This window comes from Staurois parvus, unplaced genomic scaffold (genome assembly GCF_062004578.1).
Source record: "Staurois parvus isolate SC_StPar_1 unplaced genomic scaffold, SC_StPar_1.0 ptg000258l, whole genome shotgun sequence".
NCBI classification, from domain to species: domain Eukaryota; kingdom Metazoa; phylum Chordata; class Amphibia; order Anura; family Ranidae; genus Staurois; species Staurois parvus.
The window spans coordinates 6,663,202-6,691,037 of record NW_028318054.1 but is presented as its reverse complement, the minus strand read 5'-3'; positions in this window follow the sequence as shown (position 1 = coordinate 6,691,037).

Genomic DNA, 27,836 nt, shown 5'->3' with positions numbered 1-27,836 from the left:
AGGCAAGCTCTCCTGTAGATTAGAGAAATCTCAACACCAAGGATAGAAAGTGAAAAATACTAACAACATGCAAAGAAATCTTCCCAACACGAAAGGTATCAAGCTAAAAATACTAAAAACATGCAAGCTAGCTTTAAAATCTACATAGAACTCCTTTTATCTATATCTAGATACATAAATATACCTATTTTTTCTGCCTGTAAAATCTTAGAGTCTTTTAGTTTTATCAAAGGGCCAAAAATGAAACTGTCTAGAGAGAAATTCTTCTTTCTTCAGTTTTGACATTTTTAGCCAAAAGATTGCAAGCCTGCCCACCACGACAAGGTAGACTCTTTTAGGGCAGGATCTACACTAAACTACACTACGCTAACCTTCTCCATGCTAGTCATGGTTTCTTTAGTGTTGGATACCTGTGTGTAATAGACCCTATCCTAGAACCTGCCTTCTTCCTCTCCAGACTTCTGTACCAAGATCTACAGAAGAGCAACCCTTTTCTTACACAAAATGGAGAAGAGATTATAAATGGCTGATACTGTTACAATATTCTGGGTGTTCAGCAATGATCATCTGTAATATCCCTACACATTTCCCCCTTCTTTGATCATTGTTGAGCACATTTCTATATAAATCCATTTACATTAGCCTGGAATAACGCAGGTGAAGTGTACAAGATGGGAGAGCCCCCCAAGATGTGTCTATTACCTGATTAGATTTAAAGAGACACTAGGGGTATTGCCAACCATCTTCCACACATATTTTTACCTACTGATCCTCTAATGTAAATGGATGCACATACAATTTTTCTCTTACTAGCCTACCTACTAAAAGGCACTGTCCTTTCCAGTCTTATTTTTGTTTGTTATTACAGGTACTTATAAAGCTCCATCAATTTAGGCAGTGCTTTACACACAAACACACACACACACACACATATATAAATTGTACATTCACATCAGTCCCTAATACTCAAGGAGCGTACAATCTTAATCCCAAACCTACAGAGAGATAAGTTTACGTAGAGATCGGAGACAGGTCCCTAACCAGGAATTGAAAGGAACAGGACAAAGCCTATACAACAATCATCCAGCTTTACAAACGTTAACACTCTAACTAAATATGAGAGAAGATGAATTCAGCGCTTCTCATTCTGGCCCAGCTGGTTGCGTCCAGCTCCGGGCGGGTTCCAGGTGCTAACCAACATCCAGCTGCAAACTCCAGGTTTCTTTCACTATCCTGATACCTGATACTGAGATTTGAGCGGGTTAAGCTCGCATTCCTCCTGAAGGTCCCTCCTGCAAGTAGCGGGAAGCTCATCCCCAACCCCCCTCCAGCCGGAACAGCCTGAGGACCCAAAAGATGAAGGTAAGTACCCTACCTGGAGACCTCATCAATACCGTGGGTCGACAGAGAAATCTCCAGACTCGTGGCCTGGCCAATCAAGTTGCCCCCTTCACACACCGGATAACATCATTCCAACATAACCCTTGTCATCAGTCAGCCTTCTTCCCTTCCAGATTCTTTTACCTAGCTTGACACTATTATTAATAATATTATGGATTTGTAAAGCAACAAACAGTTTGTGAAGCACTTTAAAAGGAGACAGCACATTTACAATACAATTCAAAATCCCTCAATATAATTAACTGAACCTCCAGTGCAGATGGATGCACACACATTGGTTCTTAGTAGGCTACGTAGTAAAAGGCAATGTTCCTTTCTTCACTCAACAAGATCTATACTCAGGCAAGCTCTCCTGTAGATTAGAGAAATCTCAACACCAAGGATAGAAAGTGAAAAATACTAACAACATGCAAAGAAATCTTCCCAACACGAAAGGTATCAAGCTAAAAATACTAAAAACATGCAAGCTAGCTTTAAAATCTACATAGAACTCCTTTTATCTATATCTAGATACATAAATATACCTATTTTTTCTGCCTGTAAAATCTTAGAGTCTTTTAGTTTTATCAAAGGGCCAAAAATGAAACTGTCTAGAGAGAAATTCTTCTTTCTTCAGTTTTGACATTTTTAGCCAAAAGATTGCAAGCCTGCCCACCACGACAAGGTAGACTCTTTTAGGGCAGGATCTACACTAAACTACACTACGCTAACCTTCTCCATGCTAGTCATGGTTTCTTTAGTGTTGGATACCTGTGTGTAATAGACCCTATCCTAGAACCTGCCTTCTTCCTCTCCAGACTTCTGTACCAAGATCTACAGAAGAGCAACCCTTTTCTTACACAAAATGGAGAAGAGATTATAAATGGCTGATACTGTTACAATATTCTGGGTGTTCAGCAATGATCATCTGTAATATCCCTACACATTTCCCCCTTCTTTGATCATTGTTGAGCACCTTTCTATATAAATCCATTTACATTAGCCTGGAATAACGCAGGTGAAGTGTACAAGATGGGAGAGCCCCCCAAGATGTGTCTATTACCTGATTAGATTTAAAGAGACACTAGGGGTATTGCCAACCATCTTCCACACATATTTTTACCTACTGATCCTCTAATGTAAATGGATGCACATACAATTTTTCTCTTACTAGCCTACCTACTAAAAGGCACTGTCCTTTCCAGTCTTATTTTTGTTTGTTATTACAGGTACTTATAAAGCTCCATCAATTTAGGCAGTGCTTTACACACAAACACACACACACACACACACATATATAAATTTTACATTCACATCAGTCCCTAATACTCAAGGAGCGTACAATCTTAATCCCAAACCTACAGAGAGATAAGTTTACGTAGAGATCGGAGACAGGTCCCTAACCAGGAATTGAAAGGAACAGGACAAAGCCTATACAACAATCATCCAGCTTTACAAACGTTCACACTCTAACTAAATATGAGAGAAGATGAATTCAGCGCTTCTCATTCTGGCCCAGCTGGTTGCGTCCAGCTCCGGGCGGGTTCCAGGTGCTAACCAACATCCAGCTGCAAACTCCAGGTTTCTTTCACTATCCTGATACCTGATACTGAGATTTGAGCGGGTTAAGCTCGCATTCCTCCTGAAGGTCCCTCCTGCAAGTAGCGGGAAGCTCATCCCCAACCCCCCTCCAGCCGGAACAGCCTGAGGACCCAAAAGATGAAGGTAAGTACCCTACCTGGAGACCTCATCAATACCGTGGGTCGACAGAGAAATCTCCAGACTCGTGGCCTGGCCAATCAAGTTGCCCCCTTCACACACCGGATAACATCATTCCAACATAACCCTTGTCATCAGTCAGCCTTCTTCCCTTCCAGATTCTTTTACCTAGCTTGACACTATTATTAATAATATTATGGATTTGTAAAGCAACAACAGTTTGTGAAGCACTTTAAAAGGAGACAGCACATTTACAATACAATTCAAAATCCCTCAATACAATTAACTGAACCTCCAGTGCAGATGGATGCACACACATTGGTTCTTAGTAGGCTACGTAGTAAAAGGCAATGTTCCTTTCTTCACTCACCAAGATCTATACTCAGGCAAGCTCTCCTGTAGATTAGAGAAATCTTCTCAACACCAAGGATAGAAAGTGAAAAATACTAACAACATGCAAAGAAATCTTCCCAACACGAAAGGTATCAAGCTAAAAATACTAAAAACATGCAAGCTAGCTTTAAAATCTACATAGAACTCCTTTTATCTATATCTAGATACATAAATATACCTATTTTTTCTGCCTGTAAAATCTTAGAGTCTTTTAGTTTTATCAAAGGGCCAAAAATGAAACTGTCTAGAGAGAAATTCTTCTTTCTTCAGTTTTGACATTTTTAGCCAAAAGATTGCAAGCCTGCCCACCACGACAAGGTAGACTCTTTTAGGGCAGGATCTACACTAAACTACACTACGCTAACCTTCTCCATGCTAGTCATGGTTTCTTTAGTGTTGGATACCTGTGTGTAATAGACCCTATCCTAGAACCTGCCTTCTTCCTCTCCAGACTTCTGTACCAAGATCTACAGAAGAGCAACCCTTTTCTTACACAAAATGGAGAAGAGATTATAAATGGCTGATACTGTTACAATATTCTGGGTGTTCAGCAATGATCATCTGTAATATCCCTACACATTTCCCCCTTCTTTGATCATTGTTGAGCACCTTTCTATATAAATCCATTTACATTAGCCTGGAATAACGCAGGTGAAGTGTACAAGATGGGAGAGCCCCCCAAGATGTGTCTATTACCTGATTAGATTTAAAGAGACACTAGGGGTATTGCCAACCATCTTCCACACATATTTTTACCTACTGATCCTCTAATGTAAATGGATGCACATACAATTTTTCTCTTACTAGCCTAACTACTAAAAGGCACTGTCCTTTCCAGTCTTATTTTTGTTTGTTATTACAGGTACTTATACAGCTCCATCAATTTAGGCAGTGCTTTACACACAAACACACACACACACATATATAAATTGTACATTCACATCAATCCCTAATACTCAAGGAGCGTACAATCTTAATCCCAAACCTACAGAGAGATAAGTTTACGTAGAGATCGGAGACAGGTCCCTAACCAGGAATTGAAAGGAACAGGACAAAGCCTATACAACAATCATCCAGCTTTACAAACGTTCACACTCTAACTAAATATGAGAGAAGATGAATTCAGCGCTTCTCATTCTGGCCCAGCTGGTTGCGTCCAGCTCCGGGAGGGTTCCAGGTGCTAACCAACATCCAGCTGCAAACTCCAGGTTTCTTTCACTATCCTGATACCTGATACTGAGATTTGAGCGGGTTAAGCTCGCATTCCTCCTGAAGGTCCCTCCTGCAAGTAGCGGGAAGCTCATCCCCAACCCCCCTCCAGCCGGAACAGCCTGAGGACCCAAAAGATGAAGGTAAGTACCCTACCTGGAGACCTCATCAATACCGTGGGTCGACAGAGAAATCTCCAGACTCGTGGCCTGGCCAATCAAGTTGCCCCCTTCACACACCGGATAACATCATTCCAACATAACCCTTGTCATCAGTCAGCCTTCTTCCCTTCCAGATTCTTTTACCTAGCTTGACACTATTATTAATAATATTATGGATTTGTAAAGCAACAACAGTTTGTGAAGAACTTTAAAAGGAGACAGCACATTTACAATACAATTCAAAATCCCTCAATACAATTAACTGAACCTCCAGTGCAGATGGATGCACACACATTGGTTCTTAGTAGGCTACGTAGTAAAAGGCAATGTTCCTTTCTTCACTCAACAAGATCTATACTCAGGCAAGCTCTCCTGTAGATTAGAGAAATCTCAACACCAAGGATAGAAAGTGAAAAATACTAACAACATGCAAAAAAATCTTCCCAACACGAAAGGTATCAAGCTAAAAATACTAAAAACATGCAAGCTAGCTTTAAAATCTACATAGAACTCCTTTTATCTATATCTAGATACATAAATATACCTATTTTTTCTGCCTGTAAAATCTTAGAGTCTTTTAGTTTTATCAAAAGGCCAAAAATGAAACTGTCTAGAGAGAAATTCTTCTTTCTTCAGTTTTGACATTTTTAGCCAAAAGATTGCAAGCCTGCCCACCACGACAAGGTAGACTCTTTTAGGGCAGGATCTACACTAAACTACACTACGCTAACCTTCTCCATGCTAGTCATGGTTTCTTTAGTGTTGGATACCTGTGTGTAATAGACCCTATCCTAGAACCTGCCTTCTTCCTCTCCAGACTTCTGTACCAAGATCTACAGAAGAGCAACCCTTTTCTTACACAAAATGGAGAAGAGATTATAAATGGCTGATACTGTTACAATATTCTAGGTGTTCAGCAATGATCATCTGTAATTTCCCTACACATTTCCCCCTTCTTTGATCATTGTTGTGCACCTTTCTATATAAATCCATCCACATTAGCCTGGAATAACGCAGGTGAAGTGTACAAGATGGGAGAGCCCCCCAAGATGTGTCTATTACCTGATTAGATTTAAAGAGACACTAGGGGTATTGCCAACCATCTTCCACACATATTTTTACCTACTGATCCTCTAATGTAAATGGATGCACATACAATTTTTCTCTTACTAGCCTACCTACTAAAAGGCACTGTCCTTTCCAGTCTTATTTTTGTTTGTTATTACAGGTACTTATAAAGCTCCATCAATTTAGGCAGTGCTTTACACACAAACACACACACACACACATATATAAATTGTACATTCACATCAGTCCCTAATACTCAAGGAGCGTACAATCTTAATCCCAAACCTACAGAGAGATAAGTTTACGTAGAGATCGGAGACAGGTCCCTAACCAGGAATTGAAAGGAACAGGACAAAGCCTATACAACAATCATCCAGCTTTACAAACGTTCACACTCTAACTAAATATGAGAGAAGATGAATTCAGCGCTTCTCATTCTGGCCCAGCTGGTTGCGTCCAGCTCCGGGCGGGTTCCAGGTGCTAACCAACATCCAGCTGCAAACTCCAGGTTTCTTTCACTATCCTGATACCTGATACTGAGATTTGAGCGGGTTAAGCTCGCATTCCTCCTGAAGGTCCCTCCTGCAAGTAGCGGGAAGCTCATCCCCAACCCCCCTCCAGCCGGAACAGCCTGAGGACCCAAAAGATGAAGGTAAGTACCCTACCTGGAGACCTCATCAATACCGTGGGTCAACAGAGAAATCTCCAGACTCGTGGCCTGGCCAATCAAGTTGCCCCCTTCACACACCGGATAACATCATTCCAACATAACCCTTGTCATCAGTCAGCCTTCTTCCCTTCCAGATTCTTTTACCTAGCTTGACACTATTATTAATAATATTATGGATTTGTAAAGCAACAACAGTTTGTGAAGAACTTTAAAAGGAGACAGCACATTTACAATAAAATTCAAAATCCCTCAATACAATTAACTGAACCTCCAGTGCAGATGGATGCACACACATTGGTTCTTAGTAGGCTACGTAGTAAAAGGCAATGTTCCTTTCTTCACTCAACAAGATCTATACTCAGGCAAGCTCTCCTGTAGATTAGAGAAATCTCAACACCAAGGATAGAAAGTGAAAAATACTAACAACATGCAAAGAAATCTTCCCAACACGAAAGGTATCAAGCTAAAAATACTAAAAACATGCAAGCTAGCTTTAAAATATACATAGAACTCCTTTTATCTATATCTAGATACATAAATATACCTATTTTTTCTGCCTGTAAAATCTTAGAGTCTTTTAGTTTTATCAAAGGGCCAAAAATGAAACTGTCTAGAGAGAAATTCTTCTTTCTTCAGTTTTGACATTTTTAGCCAAAAGATTGCAAGCCTGCCCACCACGACAAGGTAGACTCTTTTAGGGCAGGATCTACACTAAACTACACTACGCTAACCTTCTCCATGCTAGTCATGGTTTCTTTAGTGTTGGATACCTGTGCGTAATAGACCCTATCCTAGAACCTGCCTTCTTCCTCTCCAGACTTCTGTACCAAGATCTACAGAAGAGCAACCCTTTTCTTACACAAAATGGAGAAGAGATTATAAATGGCTGATACTGTTACAATATTCTGGGTGTTCAGCAATGATCATCTGTAATTTCCCTACACATTTCCCCCTTCTTTGATCATTGTTGAGCACCTTTCTATATAAATCCATCCACATTAGCCTGGAATAACGCAGGTGAAGTGTACAAGATGGGAGAGCCCCCCAAGATGTGTCTATTACCTGATTAGATTTAAAGAGACACTAGGGGTATTGCCAACCATCTTCCACACATATTTTTACCTACTGATCCTCTAATGTAAATGGATGCACATACAATTTTTCTCTTACTAGCCTACCTACTAAAAGGCACTGTCCTTTCCAGTCTTATTTTTGTTTGTTATTACAGGTACTTATAAAGCTCCATCAATTTAGGCAGTGCTTTACACACAAACACACACACACACACACACATATATAAATTGTACATTCACATCAGTCCCTAATACTCAACGAGCGTACAATCTTAATCCCAAACCTACAGAGAGATAAGTTTACGTAGAGATCGGAGACAGGTCCCTAACCAGGAATTGAAAGGAACAGGACAAAGCCTATACAACAATCATCCAGCTTTACAAACGTTCACACTCTAACTAAATATGAGAGAAGATGAATTCAGCGCTTCTCATTCTGGCCCAGCTGGTTGCGTCCAGCTCCGGGCGGGTTCCAGGTGCTAACCAACATCCAGCTGCAAACTCCAGGTTTCTTTCACTATCCTGATACCTGATACTGAGATTTGAGCGGGTTAAGCTCGCATTCCTCCTGAAGGTCCCTCCTGCAAGTAGCGGGAAGCTCATCCCCAACCCCCCTCCAGCCGGAACAGCCTGAGGACCCAAAAGATGAAGGTAAGTACCCTACCTGGAGACCTCATCAATACCGTGGGTCGACAGAGAAATCTCCAGACTCGTGGCCTGGCCAATCAAGTTGCCCCCTTCACACACCGGATAACATCATTCCAACATAACCCTTGTCATCAGTCAGCCTTCTTCCCTTCCAGATTCTTTTACCTAGCTTGACACTATTATTAATAATATTATGGATTTGTAAAGCAACAAACAGTTTGTGAAGCACTTTAAAAGGAGACAGCACATTTACAATACAATTCAAAATCCCTCAATATAATTAACTGAACCTCCAGTGCAGATGGATGCACACACATTGGTTCTTAGTAGGCTACGTAGTAAAAGGCAATGTTCCTTTCTTCACTCAACAAGATCTATACTCAGGCAAGCTCTCCTGTAGATTAGAGAAATCTTCTCAACACCAAGGATAGAAAGTGAAAAATACTAACAACATGCAAAGAAATCTTCCCAACACGAAAGGTATCAAGCTAAAAATACTAAAAACATGCAAGCTAGCTTTAAAATATACATAGAACTCCTTTTATCTATATCAAGATACATAAATATACCTATTTTTTCTGCCTGTAAAATCTTAGAGTCTTTTAGTTTTATCAAAAGGCCAAAAATGAAACTGTCTAGAGAGAAATTCTTCTTTCTTCAGTTTTGACATTTTTAGCCAAAAGATTGCAAGCCTGCCCACCACGACAAGGTAGACTCTTTTAGGGCAGGATCTACACTAAACTACACTACGCTAACCTTCTCCATGCTAGTCATGGTTTCTTTAGTGTTGGATACCTGTGTGTAATAGACCCTATCCTAGAACCTGCCTTCTTCCTCTCCAGACTTCTGTACCAAGATCTACAGAAGAGCAACCCTTTTCTTACACAAAATGGAGAAGAGATTATAAATGGCTGATACTGTTACAATATTCTGGGTGTTCAGCAATGATCATCTGTAATATCCCTACACATTTCCCCCTTCTTTGATCATTGTTGAGCACCTTTCTATATAAATCCATTTACATTAGCCTGGAATAACGCAGGTGAAGTGTACAAGATGGGAGAGCCCCCCAAGATGTGTCTATTACCTGATTAGATTTAAAGAGACACTAGGGGTATTGCCAACCATCTTCCACACATATTTTTACCTACTGATCCTCTAATGTAAATGGATGCACATACAATTTTTCTCTTACTAGCCTACCTACTAAAAGGCACTGTCCTTTCCAGTCTTATTTTTGTTTGTTATTACAGGTACTTATAAAGCTCCATCAATTTAGGCAGTGCTTTACACACAAACACACACACACACACACACACACACACACACACATATATAAATTGTACATTCACATCAGTCCCTAATACTCAACGAGCGTACAATCTTAATCCCAAACCTACAGAGAGATAAGTTTACGTAGAGATCGGAGACAGGTCCCTAACCAGGAATTGAAAGGAACAGGACAAAGCCTATACAACAATCATCCAGCTTTACAAACGTTCACACTCTAACTAAATATGAGAGAAGATGAATTCAGAGCTTCTCATTCTGGCCCAGCTGGTTGCGTCCAGCTCCGGGCGGGTTCCAGGTGCTAACCAACATCCAGCTGCAAACTCCAGGTTTCTTTCACTATCCTGATACCTGATACTGAGATTTGAGCGGGTTAAGCTCGCATTCCTCCTGAAGGTCCCTCCTGCAAGTAGCGGGAAGCTCATCCCCAACCCCCCTCCAGCCGGAACAGCCTGAGGACCCAAAAGATGAAGGTAAGTACCCTACCTGGAGACCTCATCAATACCGTGGGTCGACAGAGAAATCTCCAGACTCGTGGCCTGGCCAATCAAGTTGCCCCCTTCACACACCGGATAACATCATTCCAACATAACCCTTGTCATCAGTCAGCCTTCTTCCCTTCCAGATTCTTTTACCTAGCTTGACACTATTATTAATAATATTATGGATTTGTAAAGCAACAAACAGTTTGTGAAGCACTTTAAAAGGAGACAGCACATTTACAATACAATTCAAAATCCCTCAATATAATTAACTGAACCTCCAGTGCAGATGGATGCACACACATTGGTTCTTAGTAGGCTACGTAGTAAAAGGCAATGTTCCTTTCTTCACTCAACAAGATCTATACTCAGGCAAGCTCTCCTGTAGATTAGAGAAATCTCAACACCAAGGATAGAAAGTGAAAAATACTAACAACATGCAAAGAAATCTTCCCAACACGAAAGGTATCAAGCTAAAAATACTAAAAACATGCAAGCTAGCTTTAAAATCTACATAGAACTCCTTTTATCTATATCTAGATACATAAATATACCTATTTTTTCTGCCTGTAAAATCTTAGAGTCTTTTAGTTTTATCAAAGGGCCAAAAATGAAACTGTCTAGAGAGAAATTCTTCTTTCTTCAGTTTTGACATTTTTAGCCAAAAGATTGCAAGCCTGCCCACCACGACAAGGTAGACTCTTTTAGGGCAGGATCTACACTAAACTACACTACGCTAACCTTCTCCATGCTAGTCATGGTTTCTTTAGTGTTGGATACCTGTGTGTAATAGACCCTATCCTAGAACCTGCCTTCTTCCTCTCCAGACTTCTGTACCAAGATCTACAGAAGAGCAACCCTTTTCTTACACAAAATGGAGAAGAGATTATAAATGGCTGATACTGTTACAATATTCTGGGTGTTCAGCAATGATCATCTGTAATATCCCTACACATTTCCCCCTTCTTTGATCATTGTTGAGCACATTTCTATATAAATCCATTTACATTAGCCTGGAATAACGCAGGTGAAGTGTACAAGATGGGAGAGCCCCCCAAGATGTGTCTATTACCTGATTAGATTTAAAGAGACACTAGGGGTATTGCCAACCATCTTCCACACATATTTTTACCTACTGATCCTCTAATGTAAATGGATGCACATACAATTTTTCTCTTACTAGCCTACCTACTAAAAGGCACTGTCCTTTCCAGTCTTATTTTTGTTTGTTATTACAGGTACTTATAAAGCTCCATCAATTTAGGCAGTGCTTTACACACAAACACACACACACACACACACACACACACATATATAAATTGTACATTCACATCAGTCCCTAATACTCAAGGAGCGTACAATCTTAATCCCAAACCTACAGAGAGATAAGTTTACGTAGAGATCGGAGACAGGTCCCTAACCAGGAATTGAAAGGAACAGGACAAAGCCTATACAACAATCATCCAGCTTTACAAACGTTAACACTCTAACTAAATATGAGAGAAGATGAATTCAGCGCTTCTCATTCTGGCCCAGCTGGTTGCGTCCAGCTCCGGGCGGGTTCCAGGTGCTAACCAACATCCAGCTGCAAACTCCAGGTTTCTTTCACTATCCTGATACCTGATACTGAGATTTGAGCGGGTTAAGCTCGCATTCCTCCTGAAGGTCCCTCCTGCAAGTAGCGGGAAGCTCATCCCCAACCCCCCTCCAGCCGGAACAGCCTGAGGACCCAAAAGATGAAGGTAAGTACCCTACCTGGAGACCTCATCAATACCGTGGGTCGACAGAGAAATCTCCAGACTCGTGGCCTGGCCAATCAAGTTGCCCCCTTCACACACCGGATAACATCATTCCAACATAACCCTTGTCATCAGTCAGCTTTCTTCCCTTCCAGATTCTTTTACCTAGCTTGACACTATTATTAATAATATTATGGATTTGTAAAGCAACAAACAGTTTGTGAAGCACTTTAAAAGGAGACAGCACATTTACAATACAATTCAAAATCCCTCAATATAATTAACTGAACCTCCAGTGCAGATGGATGCACACACATTGGTTCTTAGTAGGCTACGTAGTAAAAGGCAATGTTCCTTTCTTCACTCAACAAGATCTATACTCAGGCAAGCTCTCCTGTAGATTAGAGAAATCTTCTCAACACCAAGGATAGAAAGTGAAAAATACTAACAACATGCAAAGAAATCTTCCCAACACGAAAGGTATCAAGCTAAAAATACTAAAAACATGCAAGCTAGCTTTAAAATCTACATAGAACTCCTTTTATCTATATCTAGATACATAAATATACCTATTTTTTCTGCCTGTAAAATCTTAGAGTCTTTTAGTTTTATCAAAGGGCCAAAAATGAAACTGTCTAGAGAGAAATTCTTCTTTCTTCAGTTTTGACATTTTTAGCCAAAAGATTGCAAGCCTGCCCACCACGACAAGGTAGACTCTTTTAGGGCAGGATCTACACTAAACTACACTACGCTAACCTTCTCCATGCTAGTCATGGTTTCTTTAGTGTTGGATACCTGTGTGTAATAGACCCTATCCTAGAACCTGCCTTCTTCCTCTCCAGACTTCTGTACCAAGATCTACAGAAGAGCAACCCTTTTCTTACACAAAATGGAGAAGAGATTATAAATGGCTGATACTGTTACAATATTCTGGGTGTTCAGCAATGATCATCTGTAATATCCCTACACATTTCCCCCTTCTTTGATCATTGTTGAGCACATTTCTATATAAATCCATTTACATTAGCCTGGAATAACGCAGGTGAAGTGTACAAGATGGGAGAGCCCCCCAAGATGTGTCTATTACCTGATTAGATTTAAAGAGACACTAGGGGTATTGCCAACCATCTTCCACACATATTTTTACCTACTGATCCTCTAATGTAAATGGATGCACATACAATTTTTCTCTTACTAGCCTACCTACTAAAAGGCACTGTCCTTTCCAGTCTTATTTTTGTTTGTTATTACAGGTACTTATAAAGCTCCATCAATTTAGGCAGTGCTTTACACACAAACACACACACACACACACACACACATATATAAATTGTACATTCACATCAGTCCCTAATACTCAAGGAGCGTACAATCTTAATCCCAAACCTACAGAGAGATAAGTTTACGTAGAGATCGGAGACAGGTCCCTAACCAGGAATTGAAAGGAACAGGACAAAGCCTATACAACAATCATCCAGCTTTACAAACGTTAACACTCTAACTAAATATGAGAGAAGATGAATTCAGCGCTTCTCATTCTGGCCCAGCTGGTTGCGTCCAGCTCCGGGCGGGTTCCAGGTGCTAACCAACATCCAGCTGCAAACTCCAGGTTTCTTTCACTATCCTGATACCTGATACTGAGATTTGAGCGGGTTAAGCTCGCATTCCTCCTGAAGGTCCCTCCTGCAAGTAGCGGGAAGCTCATCCCCAACCCCCCTCCAGCCGGAACAGCCTGAGGACCCAAAAGATGAAGGTAAGTACCCTACCTGGAGACCTCATCAATACCGTGGGTCGACAGAGAAATCTCCAGACTCGTGGCCTGGCCAATCAAGTTGCCCCCTTCACACACCGGATAACATCATTCCAACATAACCCTTGTCATCAGTCAGCCTTCTTCCCTTCCAGATTCTTTTACCTAGCTTGACACTATTATTAATAATATTATGGATTTGTAAAGCAACAAACAGTTTGTGAAGCACTTTAAAAGGAGACAGCACATTTACAATACAATTCAAAATCCCTCAATATAATTAACTGAACCTCCAGTGCAGATGGATGCACACACATTGGTTCTTAGTAGGCTACGTAGTAAAAGGCAATGTTCCTTTCTTCACTCAACAAGATCTATACTCAGGCAAGCTCTCCTGTAGATTAGAGAAATCTCAACACCAAGGATAGAAAGTGAAAAATACTAACAACATGCAAAGAAATCTTCCCAACACGAAAGGTATCAAGCTAAAAATACTAAAAACATGCAAGCTAGCTTTAAAATCTACATAGAACTCCTTTTATCTATATCTAGATACATAAATATACCTATTTTTTCTGCCTGTAAAATCTTAGAGTCTTTTAGTTTTATCAAAGGGCCAAAAATGAAACTGTCTAGAGAGAAATTCTTCTTTCTTCAGTTTTGACATTTTTAGCCAAAAGATTGCAAGCCTGCCCACCACGACAAGGTAGACTCTTTTAGGGCAGGATCTACACTAAACTACACTACGCTAACCTTCTCCATGCTAGTCATGGTTTCTTTAGTGTTGGATACCTGTGTGTAATAGACCCTATCCTAGAACCTGCCTTCTTCCTCTCCAGACTTCTGTACCAAGATCTACAGAAGAGCAACCCTTTTCTTACACAAAATGGAGAAGAGATTATAAATGGCTGATACTGTTACAATATTCTGGGTGTTCAGCAATGATCATCTGTAATATCCCTACACATTTCCCCCTTCTTTGATCATTGTTGAGCACCTTTCTATATAAATCCATCCACATTAGCCTGGAATAACGCAGGTGAAGTGTACAAGATGGGAGAGCCCCCCAAGATGTGTCTATTACCTGATTAGATTTAAAGAGACACTAGGGGTATTGCCAACCATCTTCCACACATATTTTTACCTACTGATCCTCTAATGTAAATGGATGCACATACAATTTTTCTCTTACTAGCCTACCTACTAAAAGGCACTGTCCTTTCCAGTCTTATTTTTGTTTGTTATTACAGGTACTTATAAAGCTCCATCAATTTAGGCAGTGCTTTACACACAAACACACACACACACACACATATATATAAATTGTACATTCACATCAGTCCCTAATACTCAAGGAGCGTACAATCTTAATCCCAAACCTACAGAGAGATAAGTTTACGTAGAGATCGGAGACAGATCCCTAACCAGGAATTGAAAGGAACAGGACAAAGCCTATACAACAATCATCCAGCTTTACAAACGTTCACACTCTAACTAAATATGAGAGAAGATGAATTCAGCGCTTCTCATTCTGGCCCAGCTGGTTGCGTCCAGCTCCGGGCGGGTTCCAGGTGCTAACCAACATCCAGCTGCAAACTCCAGGTTTCTTTCACTATCCTGATACCTGATACTGAGATTTGAGCGGGTTAAGCTCGCATTCCTCCTGAAGGTCCCTCCTGCAAGTAGCGGGAAGCTCATCCCCAACCCCCCTCCAGCCGGAACAGCCTGAGGACCCAAAAGATGAAGGTAAGTACCCTACCTGGAGACCTCATCAATACCGTGGGTCGACAGAGAAATCTCCAGACTCGTGGCCTGGCCAATCAAGTTGCCCCCTTCACACACCGGATAACATCATTCCAACATAACCCTTGTCATCAGTCAGCCTTCTTCCCTTCCAGATTCTTTTACCTAGCTTGACACTATTATTAATAATATTATGGATTTGTAAAGCAACAACAGTTTGTGAAGAACTTTAAAAGGAGACAGCACATTTACAATACAATTCAAAATCCCTCAATACAATTAACTGAACCTCCAGTGCAGATGGATGCACACACATTGGTTCTTAGTAGGCTACGTAGTAAAAGGCAATGTTCCTTTCTTCACTCACCAAGATCTATACTCAGGCAAGCTCTCCTGTAGATTAGAGAAATCCTCTCAACACCAAGGATAGAAAGTGAAAAATACTAACAACATGCAAAGAAATCTTCCCAACACGAAAGGTATCAAGCTAAAAATACTAAAAACTTGCAAGCTAGCTTTAAAATCTACATAGAACTCCTTTTATCTATATCTAGATACATAAATATACCTATTTTTTCTGCCTGTAAAATCTTAGAGTCTTTTAGTTTTATCAAAGGGCCAAAAATGAAACTGTCTAGAGAGAAATTCTTCTTTCTTCAGTTTTGACATTTTTAGCCAAAAGATTGCAAGCCTGCCCACCACGACAAGGTAGACTCTTTTAGGGCAGGATCTACACTAAACTACACTACGCTAACCTTCTCCATGCTAGTCATGGTTTCTTTAGTGTTGGATACCTGTGCGTAATAGACCCTATCCTAGAACCTGCCTTCTTCCTCTCCAGACTTCTGTACCAAGATCTACAGAAGAGCAACCCTTTTCTTACACAAAATGGAGAAGAGATTATAAATGGCTGATACTGTTACAATATTCTGGGTGTTCAGCAATGATCATCTGTAATTTCCCTACACATTTCCCCCTTCTTTGATCATTGTTGAGCACCTTTCTATATAAATCCATCCACATTAGCCTGGAATAACGCAGGTGAAGTGTACAAGATGGGAGAGCCCCCCAAGATGTGTCTATTACCTGATTAGATTTAAAGAGACACTAGGGGTATTGCCAACCATCTTCCACACATATTTTTACCTACTGATCCTCTAATGTAAATGGATGCACATACAATTTTTCTCTTACTAGCCTACCTACTAAAAGGCACTGTCCTTTCCAGTCTTATTTTTGTTTGTTATTACAGGTACTTATAAAGCTCCATCAATTTAGGCAGTGCTTTACACACAAACACACACACACACACACACATATATAAATTGTACATTCACATCAGTCCCTAATACTCAACGAGCGTACAATCTTAATCCCAAACCTACAGAGAGATAAGTTTACGTAGAGATCGGAGACAGGTCCCTAACCAGGAATTGAAAGGAACAGGACAAAGCCTATACAACAATCATCCAGCTTTACAAACGTTCACACTCTAACTAAATATGAGAGAAGATGAATTCAGCGCTTCTCATTCTGGCCCAGCTGGTTGCGTCCAGCTCCGGGCGGGTTCCAGGTGCTAACCAACATCCAGCTGCAAACTCCAGGTTTCTTTCACTATCCTGATACCTGATACTGAGATTTGAGCGGGTTAAGCTCGCATTCCTCCTGAAGGTCCCTCCTGCAAGTAGCGGGAAGCTCATCCCCAACCCCCCTCCAGCCGGAACAGCCTGAGGACCCAAAAGATGAAGGTAAGTACCCTACCTGGAGACCTCATCAATACCGTGGGTCGACAGAGAAATCTCCAGACTCGTGGCCTGGCCAATCAAGTTGCCCCCTTCACACACCGGATAACATCATTCCAACATAACCCTTGTCATCAGTCAGCCTTCTTCCCTTCCAGATTCTTTTACCTAGCTTGACACTATTATTAATAATATTATGGATTTGTAAAGCAACAAACAGTTTGTGAAGCACTTTAAAAGGAGACAGCACATTTACAATACAATTCAAAATCCCTCAATATAATTAACTGAACCTCCAGTGCAGATGGATGCACACACATTGGTTCTTAGTAGGCTACGTAGTAAAAGGCAATGTTCCTTTCTTCACTCAACAAGATCTATACTCAGGCAAGCTCTCCTGTAGATTAGAGAAATCTTCTCAACACCAAGGATAGAAAGTGAAAAATACTAACAACATGCAAAGAAATCTTCCCAACACGAAAGGTATCAAGCTAAAAATACTAAAAACATGCAAGCTAGCTTTAAAATATACATAGAACTCCTTTTATCTATATCAAGATACATAAATATACCTATTTTTTCTGCCTGTAAAATCTTAGAGTCTTTTAGTTTTATCAAAAGGCCAAAAATGAAACTGTCTAGAGAGAAATTCTTCTTTCTTCAGTTTTGACATTTTTAGCCAAAAGATTGCAAGCCTGCCCACCACGACAAGGTAGACTCTTTTAGGGCAGGATCTACACTAAACTACACTACGCTAACCTTCTCCATGCTAGTCATGGTTTCTTTAGTGTTGGATACCTGTGTGTAATAGACCCTATCCTAGAACCTGCCTTCTTCCTCTCCAGACTTCTGTACCAAGATCTACAGAAGAGCAACCCTTTTCTTACACAAAATGGAGAAGAGATTATAAATGGCTGATACTGTTACAATATTCTGGGTGTTCAGCAATGATCATCTGTAATATCCCTACACATTTCCCCCTTCTTTGATCATTGTTGAGCACCTTTCTATATAAATCCATTTACATTAGCCTGGAATAACGCAGGTGAAGTGTACAAGATGGGAGAGCCCCCCAAGATGTGTCTATTACCTGATTAGATTTAAAGAGACACTAGGGGTATTGCCAACCATCTTCCACACATATTTTTACCTACTGATCCTCTAATGTAAATGGATGCACATACAATTTTTCTCTTACTAGCCTACCTACTAAAAGGCACTGTCCTTTCCAGTCTTATTTTTGTTTGTTATTACAGGTACTTATAAAGCTCCATCAATTTAGGCAGTGCTTTACACACAAACACACACACACACACACACACACACACACACACATATATAAATTGTACATTCACATCAGTCCCTAATACTCAACGAGCGTACAATCTTAATCCCAAACCTACAGAGAGATAAGTTTACGTAGAGATCGGAGACAGGTCCCTAACCAGGAATTGAAAGGAACAGGACAAAGCCTATACAACAATCATCCAGCTTTACAAACGTTCACACTCTAACTAAATATGAGAGAAGATGAATTCAGAGCTTCTCATTCTGGCCCAGCTGGTTGCGTCCAGCTCCGGGCGGGTTCCAGGTGCTAACCAACATCCAGCTGCAAACTCCAGGTTTCTTTCACTATCCTGATACCTGATACTGAGATTTGAGCGGGTTAAGCTCGCATTCCTCCTGAAGGTCCCTCCTGCAAGTAGCGGGAAGCTCATCCCCAACCCCCCTCCAGCCGGAACAGCCTGAGGACCCAAAAGATGAAGGTAAGTACCCTACCTGGAGACCTCATCAATACCGTGGGTCGACAGAGAAATCTTCAGACTCGTGGCCTGGCCAATCAAGTTGCCCCCTTCACACACCGGATAACATCATTCCAACATAACCCTTGTCATCAGTCAGCCTTCTTCCCTTCCAGATTCTTTTACCTAGCTTGACACTATTATTAATAATATTATGGATTTGTAAAGCAACAAACAGTTTGTGAAGCACTTTAAAAGGAGACAGCACATTTACAATACAATTCAAAATCCCTCAATATAATTAACTGAACCTCCAGTGCAGATGGATGCACACACATTGGTTCTTAGTAGGCTACGTAGTAAAAGGCAATGTTCCTTTCTTCACTCAACAAGATCTATACTCAGGCAAGCTCTCCTGTAGATTAGAGAAATCTCAACACCAAGGATAGAAAGTGAAAAATACTAACAACATGCAAAGAAATCTTCCCAACACGAAAGGTATCAAGCTAAAAATACTAAAAACATGCAAGCTAGCTTTAAAATCTACATAGAACTCCTTTTATCTATATCTAGATACATAAATATACCTATTTTTTCTGCCTGTAAAATCTTAGAGTCTTTTAGTTTTATCAAAGGGCCAAAAATGAAACTGTCTAGAGAGAAATTCTTCTTTCTTCAGTTTTGACATTTTTAGCCAAAAGATTGCAAGCCTGCCCACCACGACAAGGTAGACTCTTTTAGGGCAGGATCTACACTAAACTACACTACGCTAACCTTCTCCATGCTAGTCATGGTTTCTTTAGTGTTGGATACCTGTGTGTAATAGACCCTATCCTAGAACCTGCCTTCTTCCTCTCCAGACTTCTGTACCAAGATCTACAGAAGAGCAACCCTTTTCTTACACAAAATGGAGAAGAGATTATAAATGGCTGATACTGTTACAATATTCTGGGTGTTCAGCAATGATCATCTGTAATATCCCTACACATTTCCCCCTTCTTTGATCATTGTTGAGCACATTTCTATATAAATCCATTTACATTAGCCTGGAATAACGCAGGTGAAGTGTACAAGATGGGAGAGCCCCCCAAGATGTGTCTATTACCTGATTAGATTTAAAGAGACACTAGGGGTATTGCCAACCATCTTCCACACATATTTTTACCTACTGATCCTCTAATGTAAATGGATGCACATACAATTTTTCTCTTACTAGCCTACCTACTAAAAGGCACTGTCCTTTCCAGTCTTATTTTTGTTTGTTATTACAGGTACTTATAAAGCTCCATCAATTTAGGCAGTGCTTTACACACAAACACACACACACACACACACACACACACATATATAAATTGTACATTCACATCAGTCCCTAATACTCAAGGAGCGTACAATCTTAATCCCAAACCTACAGAGAGATAAGTTTACGTAGAGATCGGAGACAGGTCCCTAACCAGGAATTGAAAGGAACAGGACAAAGCCTATACAACAATCATCCAGCTTTACAAACGTTAACACTCTAACTAAATATGAGAGAAGATGAATTCAGCGCTTCTCATTCTGGCCCAGCTGGTTGCGTCCAGCTCCGGGCGGGTTCCAGGTGCTAACCAACATCCAGCTGCAAACTCCAGGTTTCTTTCACTATCCTGATACCTGATACTGAGATTTGAGCGGGTTAAGCTCGCATTCCTCCTGAAGGTCCCTCCTGCAAGTAGCGGGAAGCTCATCCCCAACCCCCCTCCAGCCGGAACAGCCTGAGGACCCAAAAGATGAAGGTAAGTACCCTACCTGGAGACCTCATCAATACCGTGGGTCGACAGAGAAATCTCCAGACTCGTGGCCTGGCCAATCAAGTTGCCCCCTTCACACACCGGATAACATCATTCCAACATAACCCTTGTCATCAGTCAGCTTTCTTCCCTTCCAGATTCTTTTACCTAGCTTGACACTATTATTAATAATATTATGGATTTGTAAAGCAACAAACAGTTTGTGAAGCACTTTAAAAGGAGACAGCACATTTACAATACAATTCAAAATCCCTCAATATAATTAACTGAACCTCCAGTGCAGATGGATGCACACACATTGGTTCTTAGTAGGCTACGTAGTAAAAGGCAATGTTCCTTTCTTCACTCAACAAGATCTATACTCAGGCAAGCTCTCCTGTAGATTAGAGAAATCTTCTCAACACCAAGGATAGAAAGTGAAAAATACTAACAACATGCAAAGAAATCTTCCCAACACGAAAGGTATCAAGCTAAAAATACTAAAAACATGCAAGCTAGCTTTAAAATCTACATAGAACTCCTTTTATCTATATCTAGATACATAAATATACCTATTTTTTCTGCCTGTAAAATCTTAGAGTCTTTTAGTTTTATCAAAGGGCCAAAAATGAAACTGTCTAGAGAGAAATTCTTCTTTCTTCAGTTTTGACATTTTTAGCCAAAAGATTGCAAGCCTGCCCACCACGACAAGGTAGACTCTTTTAGGGCAGGATCTACACTAAACTACACTACGCTAACCTTCTCCATGCTAGTCATGGTTTCTTTAGTGTTGGATACCTGTGTGTAATAGACCCTATCCTAGAACCTGCCTTCTTCCTCTCCAGACTTCTGTACCAAGATCTACAGAAGAGCAACCCTTTTCTTACACAAAATGGAGAAGAGATTATAAATGGCTGATACTGTTACAATATTCTGGGTGTTCAGCAATGATCATCTGTAATATCCCTACACATTTCCCCCTTCTTTGATCATTGTTGAGCACATTTCTATATAAATCCATTTACATTAGCCTGGAATAACGCAGGTGAAGTGTACAAGATGGGAGAGCCCCCCAAGATGTGTCTATTACCTGATTAGATTTAAAGAGACACTAGGGGTATTGCCAACCATCTTCCACACATATTTTTACCTACTGATCCTCTAATGTAAATGGATGCACATACAATTTTTCTCTTACTAGCCTACCTACTAAAAGGCACTGTCCTTTCCAGTCTTATTTTTGTTTGTTATTACAGGTACTTATAAAGCTCCATCAATTTAGGCAGTGCTTTACACACAAACACACACACACACACACACACACATATATAAATTGTACATTCACATCAGTCCCTAATACTCAAGGAGCGTACAATCTTAATCCCAAACCTACAGAGAGATAAGTTTACGTAGAGATCGGAGACAGGTCCCTAACCAGGAATTGAAAGGAACAGGACAAAGCCTATACAACAATCATCCAGCTTTACAAACGTTAACACTCTAACTAAATATGAGAGAAGATGAATTCAGCGCTTCTCATTCTGGCCCAGCTGGTTGCGTCCAGCTCCGGGCGGGTTCCAGGTGCTAACCAACATCCAGCTGCAAACTCCAGGTTTCTTTCACTATCCTGATACCTGATACTGAGATTTGAGCGGGTTAAGCTCGCATTCCTCCTGAAGGTCCCTCCTGCAAGTAGCGGGAAGCTCATCCCCAACCCCCCTCCAGCCGGAACAGCCTGAGGACCCAAAAGATGAAGGTAAGTACCCTACCTGGAGACCTCATCAATACCGTGGGTCGACAGAGAAATCTCCAGACTCGTGGCCTGGCCAATCAAGTTGCCCCCTTCACACACCGGATAACATCATTCCAACATAACCCTTGTCATCAGTCAGCCTTCTTCCCTTCCAGATTCTTTTACCTAGCTTGACACTATTATTAATAATATTATGGATTTGTAAAGCAACAAACAGTTTGTGAAGCACTTTAAAAGGAGACAGCACATTTACAATACAATTCAAAATCCCTCAATATAATTAACTGAACCTCCAGTGCAGATGGATGCACACACATTGGTTCTTAGTAGGCTACGTAGTAAAAGGCAATGTTCCTTTCTTCACTCAACAAGATCTATACTCAGGCAAGCTCTCCTGTAGATTAGAGAAATCTCAACACCAAGGATAGAAAGTGAAAAATACTAACAACATGCAAAGAAATCTTCCCAACACGAAAGGTATCAAGCTAAAAATACTAAAAACATGCAAGCTAGCTTTAAAATCTACATAGAACTCCTTTTATCTATATCTAGATACATAAATATACCTATTTTTTCTGCCTGTAAAATCTTAGAGTCTTTTAGTTTTATCAAAGGGCCAAAAATGAAACTGTCTAGAGAGAAATTCTTCTTTCTTCAGTTTTGACATTTTTAGCCAAAAGATTGCAAGCCTGCCCACCACGACAAGGTAGACTCTTTTAGGGCAGGATCTACACTAAACTACACTACGCTAACCTTCTCCATGCTAGTCATGGTTTCTTTAGTGTTGGATACCTGTGTGTAATAGACCCTATCCTAGAACCTGCCTTCTTCCTCTCCAGACTTCTGTACCAAGATCTACAGAAGAGCAACCCTTTTCTTACACAAAATGGAGAAGAGATTATAAATGGCTGATACTGTTACAATATTCTGGGTGTTCAGCAATGATCATCTGTAATATCCCTACACATTTCCCCCTTCTTTGATCATTGTTGAGCACCTTTCTATATAAATCCATCCACATTAGCCTGGAATAACGCAGGTGAAGTGTACAAGATGGGAGAGCCCCCCAAGATGTGTCTATTACCTGATTAGATTTAAAGAGACACTAGGGGTATTGCCAACCATCTTCCACACATATTTTTACCTACTGATCCTCTAATGTAAATGGATGCACATACAATTTTTCTCTTACTAGCCTACCTACTAAAAGGCACTGTCCTTTCCAGTCTTATTTTTGTTTGTTATTACAGGTACTTATAAAGCTCCATCAATTTAGGCAGTGCTTTACACACAAACACACACACACACACACATATATATAAATTGTACATTCACATCAGTCCCTAATACTCAAGGAGCGTACAATCTTAATCCCAAACCTACAGAGAGATAAGTTTACGTAGAGATCGGAGACAGGTCCCTAACCAGGAATTGAAAGGAACAGGACAAAGCCTATACAACAATCATCCAGCTTTACAAACGTTCACACTCTAACTAAATATGAGAGAAGATGAATTCAGCGCTTCTCATTCTGGCCCAGCTGGTTGCGTCCAGCTCCGGGCGGGTTCCAGGTGCTAACCAACATCCAGCTGCAAACTCCAGGTTTCTTTCACTATCCTGATACCTGATACTGAGATTTGAGCGGGTTAAGCTCGCATTCCTCCTGAAGGTCCCTCCTGCAAGTAGCGGGAAGCTCATCCCCAACCCCCCTCCAGCCGGAACAGCCTGAGGACCCAAAAGATGAAGGTAAGTACCCTACCTGGAGACCTCATCAATACCGTGGGTCGACAGAGAAATCTCCAGACTCGTGGCCTGGCCAATCAAGTTGCCCCCTTCACACACCGGATAACATCATTCCAACATAACCCTTGTCATCAGTCAGCCTTCTTCCCTTCCAGATTCTTTTACCTAGCTTGACACTATTATTAATAATATTATGGATTTGTAAAGCAACAACAGTTTGTGAAGAACTTTAAAAGGAGACAGCACATTTACAATACAATTCAAAATCCCTCAATACAATTAACTGAACCTCCAGTGCAGATGGATGCACACACATTGGTTCTTAGTAGGCTACGTAGTAAAAGGCAATGTTCCTTTCTTCACTCACCAAGATCTATACTCAGGCAAGCTCTCCTGTAGATTAGAGAAATCCTCTCAACACCAAGGATAGAAAGTGAAAAATACTAACAACATGCAAAGAAATCTTCCCAACACGAAAGGTATCAAGCTAAAAATACTAAAAACTTGCAAGCTAGCTTTAAAATCTACATAGAACTCCTTTTATCTATATCTAGATACATAAATATACCTATTTTTTCTGCCTGTAAAATCTTAGAGTCTTTTAGTTTTATCAAAGGGCCAAAAATGAAACTGTCTAGAGAGAAATTCTTCTTTCTTCAGTTTTGACATTTTTAGCCAAAAGATTGCAAGCCTGCCCACCACGACAAGGTAGACTCTTTTAGGGCAGGATCTACACTAAACTACACTACGCTAACCTTCTCCATGCTAGTCATGGTTTCTTTAGTGTTGGATACCTGTGTGTAATAGACCCTATCCTAGAACCTGCCTTCTTCCTCTCCAGACTTCTGTACCAAGATCTACAGAAGAGCAACCCTTTTCTTACACAAAATGGAGAAGAGATTATAAATGGCTGATACTGTTACAATATTCTGGGTGTTCAGCAATGATCATCTGTAATATCCCTACACATTTCCCCCTTCTTTGATCATTGTTGAGCACCTTTCTATATAAATCCATCCACATTAGCCTGGAATAACGCAGGTGAAGTGTACAAGATGGGAGAGCCCCCCAAGATGTGTCTATTACCTGATTAGATTTAAAGAGACACTAGGGGTATTGCCAACCATCTTCCACACATATTTTTACCTACTGATCCTCTAATGTAAATGGATGCACATACAATTTTTCTCTTACTAGCCTACCTACTAAAAGGCACTGTCCTTTCCAGTCTTATTTTTGTTTGTTATTACAGGTACTTATAAAGCTCCATCAATTTAGGCAGTGCTTTACACACAAACACACACACACACACATATATAAATTGTACATTCACATCAGTCCCTAATACTCAAGGAGCGTACAATCTTAATCCCAAACCTACAGAGAGATAAGTTTACGTAGAGATCGGAGACAGGTCCCTAACCAGGAATTGAAAGGAACAGGACAAAGCCTATACAACAATCATCCAGCTTTACAAACGTTCACACTCTAACTAAATATGAGAGAAGATGAATTCAGCGCTTCTCATTCTGGCCCAGCTGGTTGCGTCCAGCTCCGGGCGGGTTCCAGGTGCTAACCAACATCCAGCTGCAAACTCCAGGTTTCTTTCACTATCCTGATACCTGATACTGAGATTTGAGCGGGTTAAGCTCGCATTCCTCCTGAAGGTCCCTCCTGCAAGTAGCGGGAAGCTCATCCCCAACCCCCCTCCAGCCGGAACAGCCTGAGGACCCAAAAGATGAAGGTAAGTACCCTACCTGGAGACCTCATCAATACCGTGGGTCGACAGAGAAATCTCCAGACTCGTGGCCTGGCCAATCAAGTTGCCCCCTTCACACACCGGATAACATCATTCCAACATAACCCTTGTCATCAGTTAGCCTTCTTCCCTTCCAGATTCTTTTACCTAGCTTGACACTATTATTAATAATATTATGGATTTGTAAAGCAACAAACAGTTTGTGAAGCACTTTAAAAGGAGACAGCACATTTACAATACAATTCAAAATCCCTCAATATAATTAACTGAACCTCCAGTGCAGATGGATGCACACACATTGGTTCTTAGTAGGCTACGTAGTAAAAGGCAATGTTCCTTTCTTCACTCAACAAGATCTATACTCAGGCAAGCTCTCCTGTAGATTAGAGAAATCTCAACACCAAGGATAGAAAGTGAAAAATACTAACAACATGCAAAGAAATCTTCCCAACACGAAAGGTATCAAGCTAAAAATACTAAAAACATGCAAGCTAGCTTTAAAATCTACATAGAACTCCTTTTATCTATATCTAGATACATAAATATACCTATTTTTTCTGCCTGTAAAATCTTAGAGTCTTTTAGTTTTATCAAAGGGCCAAAAATGAAACTGTCTAGAGAGAAATTCTTCTTTCTTCAGTTTTGACATTTTTAGCCAAAAGATTGCAAGCCTGCCCACCACGACAAGGTAGACTCTTTTAGGGCAGGATCTACACTAAACTACACTACGCTAACCTTCTCCATGCTAGTCATGGTTTCTTTAGTGTTGGATACCTGTGTGTAATAGACCCTATCCTAGAACCTGCCTTCTTCCTCTCCAGACTTCTGTACCAAGATCTACAGAAGAGCAACCCTTTTCTTACACAAAATGGAGAAGAGATTATAAATGGCTGATACTGTTACAATATTCTGGGTGTTCAGCAATGATCATCTGTAATATCCCTACACATTTCCCCCTTCTTTGATCATTGTTGAGCACCTTTCTATATAAATCCATCCACATTAGCCTGGAATAACGCAGGTGAAGTGTACAAGATGGGAGAGCCCCCCAAGATGTGTCTATTACCTGATTAGATTTAAAGAGACACTAGGGGTATTGCCAACCATCTTCCACACATATTTTTACCTACTGATCCTCTAATGTAAATGGATGCACATACAATTTTTCTCTTACTAGCCTACCTACTAAAAGGCACTGTCCTTTCCAGTCTTATTTTTGTTTGTTATTACAGGTACTTATAAAGCTCCATCAATTTAGGCAGTGCTTTACACACAAACACACACACACACATATATAAATTGTACATTCACATCAGTCCCTAATACTCAAGGAGTGTACAATCTTAATCCAAAACCTACAGAGAGATAAGTTTACGTAGAGATCGGAGACAGGTCCCTAACCAGGAATTGAAAGGAACAGGACAAAGCCTATACAACAATCATCCAGCTTTACAAACGTTCACACTCTAACTAAGTATGAGAGAAGATGAATTCAGCGCTTCTCATTCTGGCCCAGCTGGTTGCGTCCAGCTCCGGGCGGGTTCCAGGTGCTAACCAACATCCAGCTGCAAACTCCAGGTTTCTTTCACTATCCTGATACCTGATACTGAGATTTGAGCGGGTTAAGCTCGCATTCCTCCTGAAGGTCCCTCCTGCAAGTAGCGGGAAGCTCATCCCCAACCCCCCTCCAGCCGGAAAAGCCTGAGGACCCAAAAGATGAAGGTAAGTACCCTACCTGGAGACCTCATCAATACCGTGGGTCGACAGAGAAATCTCCAGACTCGTGGCCTGGCCAATCAAGTTGCCCCCTTCACACACCGGATAACATCATTCCAACATAACCCTTGTCATCAGTCAGCCTTCTTCCCTTCCAGATTCTTTTACCTAGCTTGACACTATTATTAATAATATTATGGATTTGTAAAGCAACAACAGTTTGTGAAGAACTTTAAAAGGAGACAACACATTTACAATACAATTCAAAATCCCTCAATACAATTAAC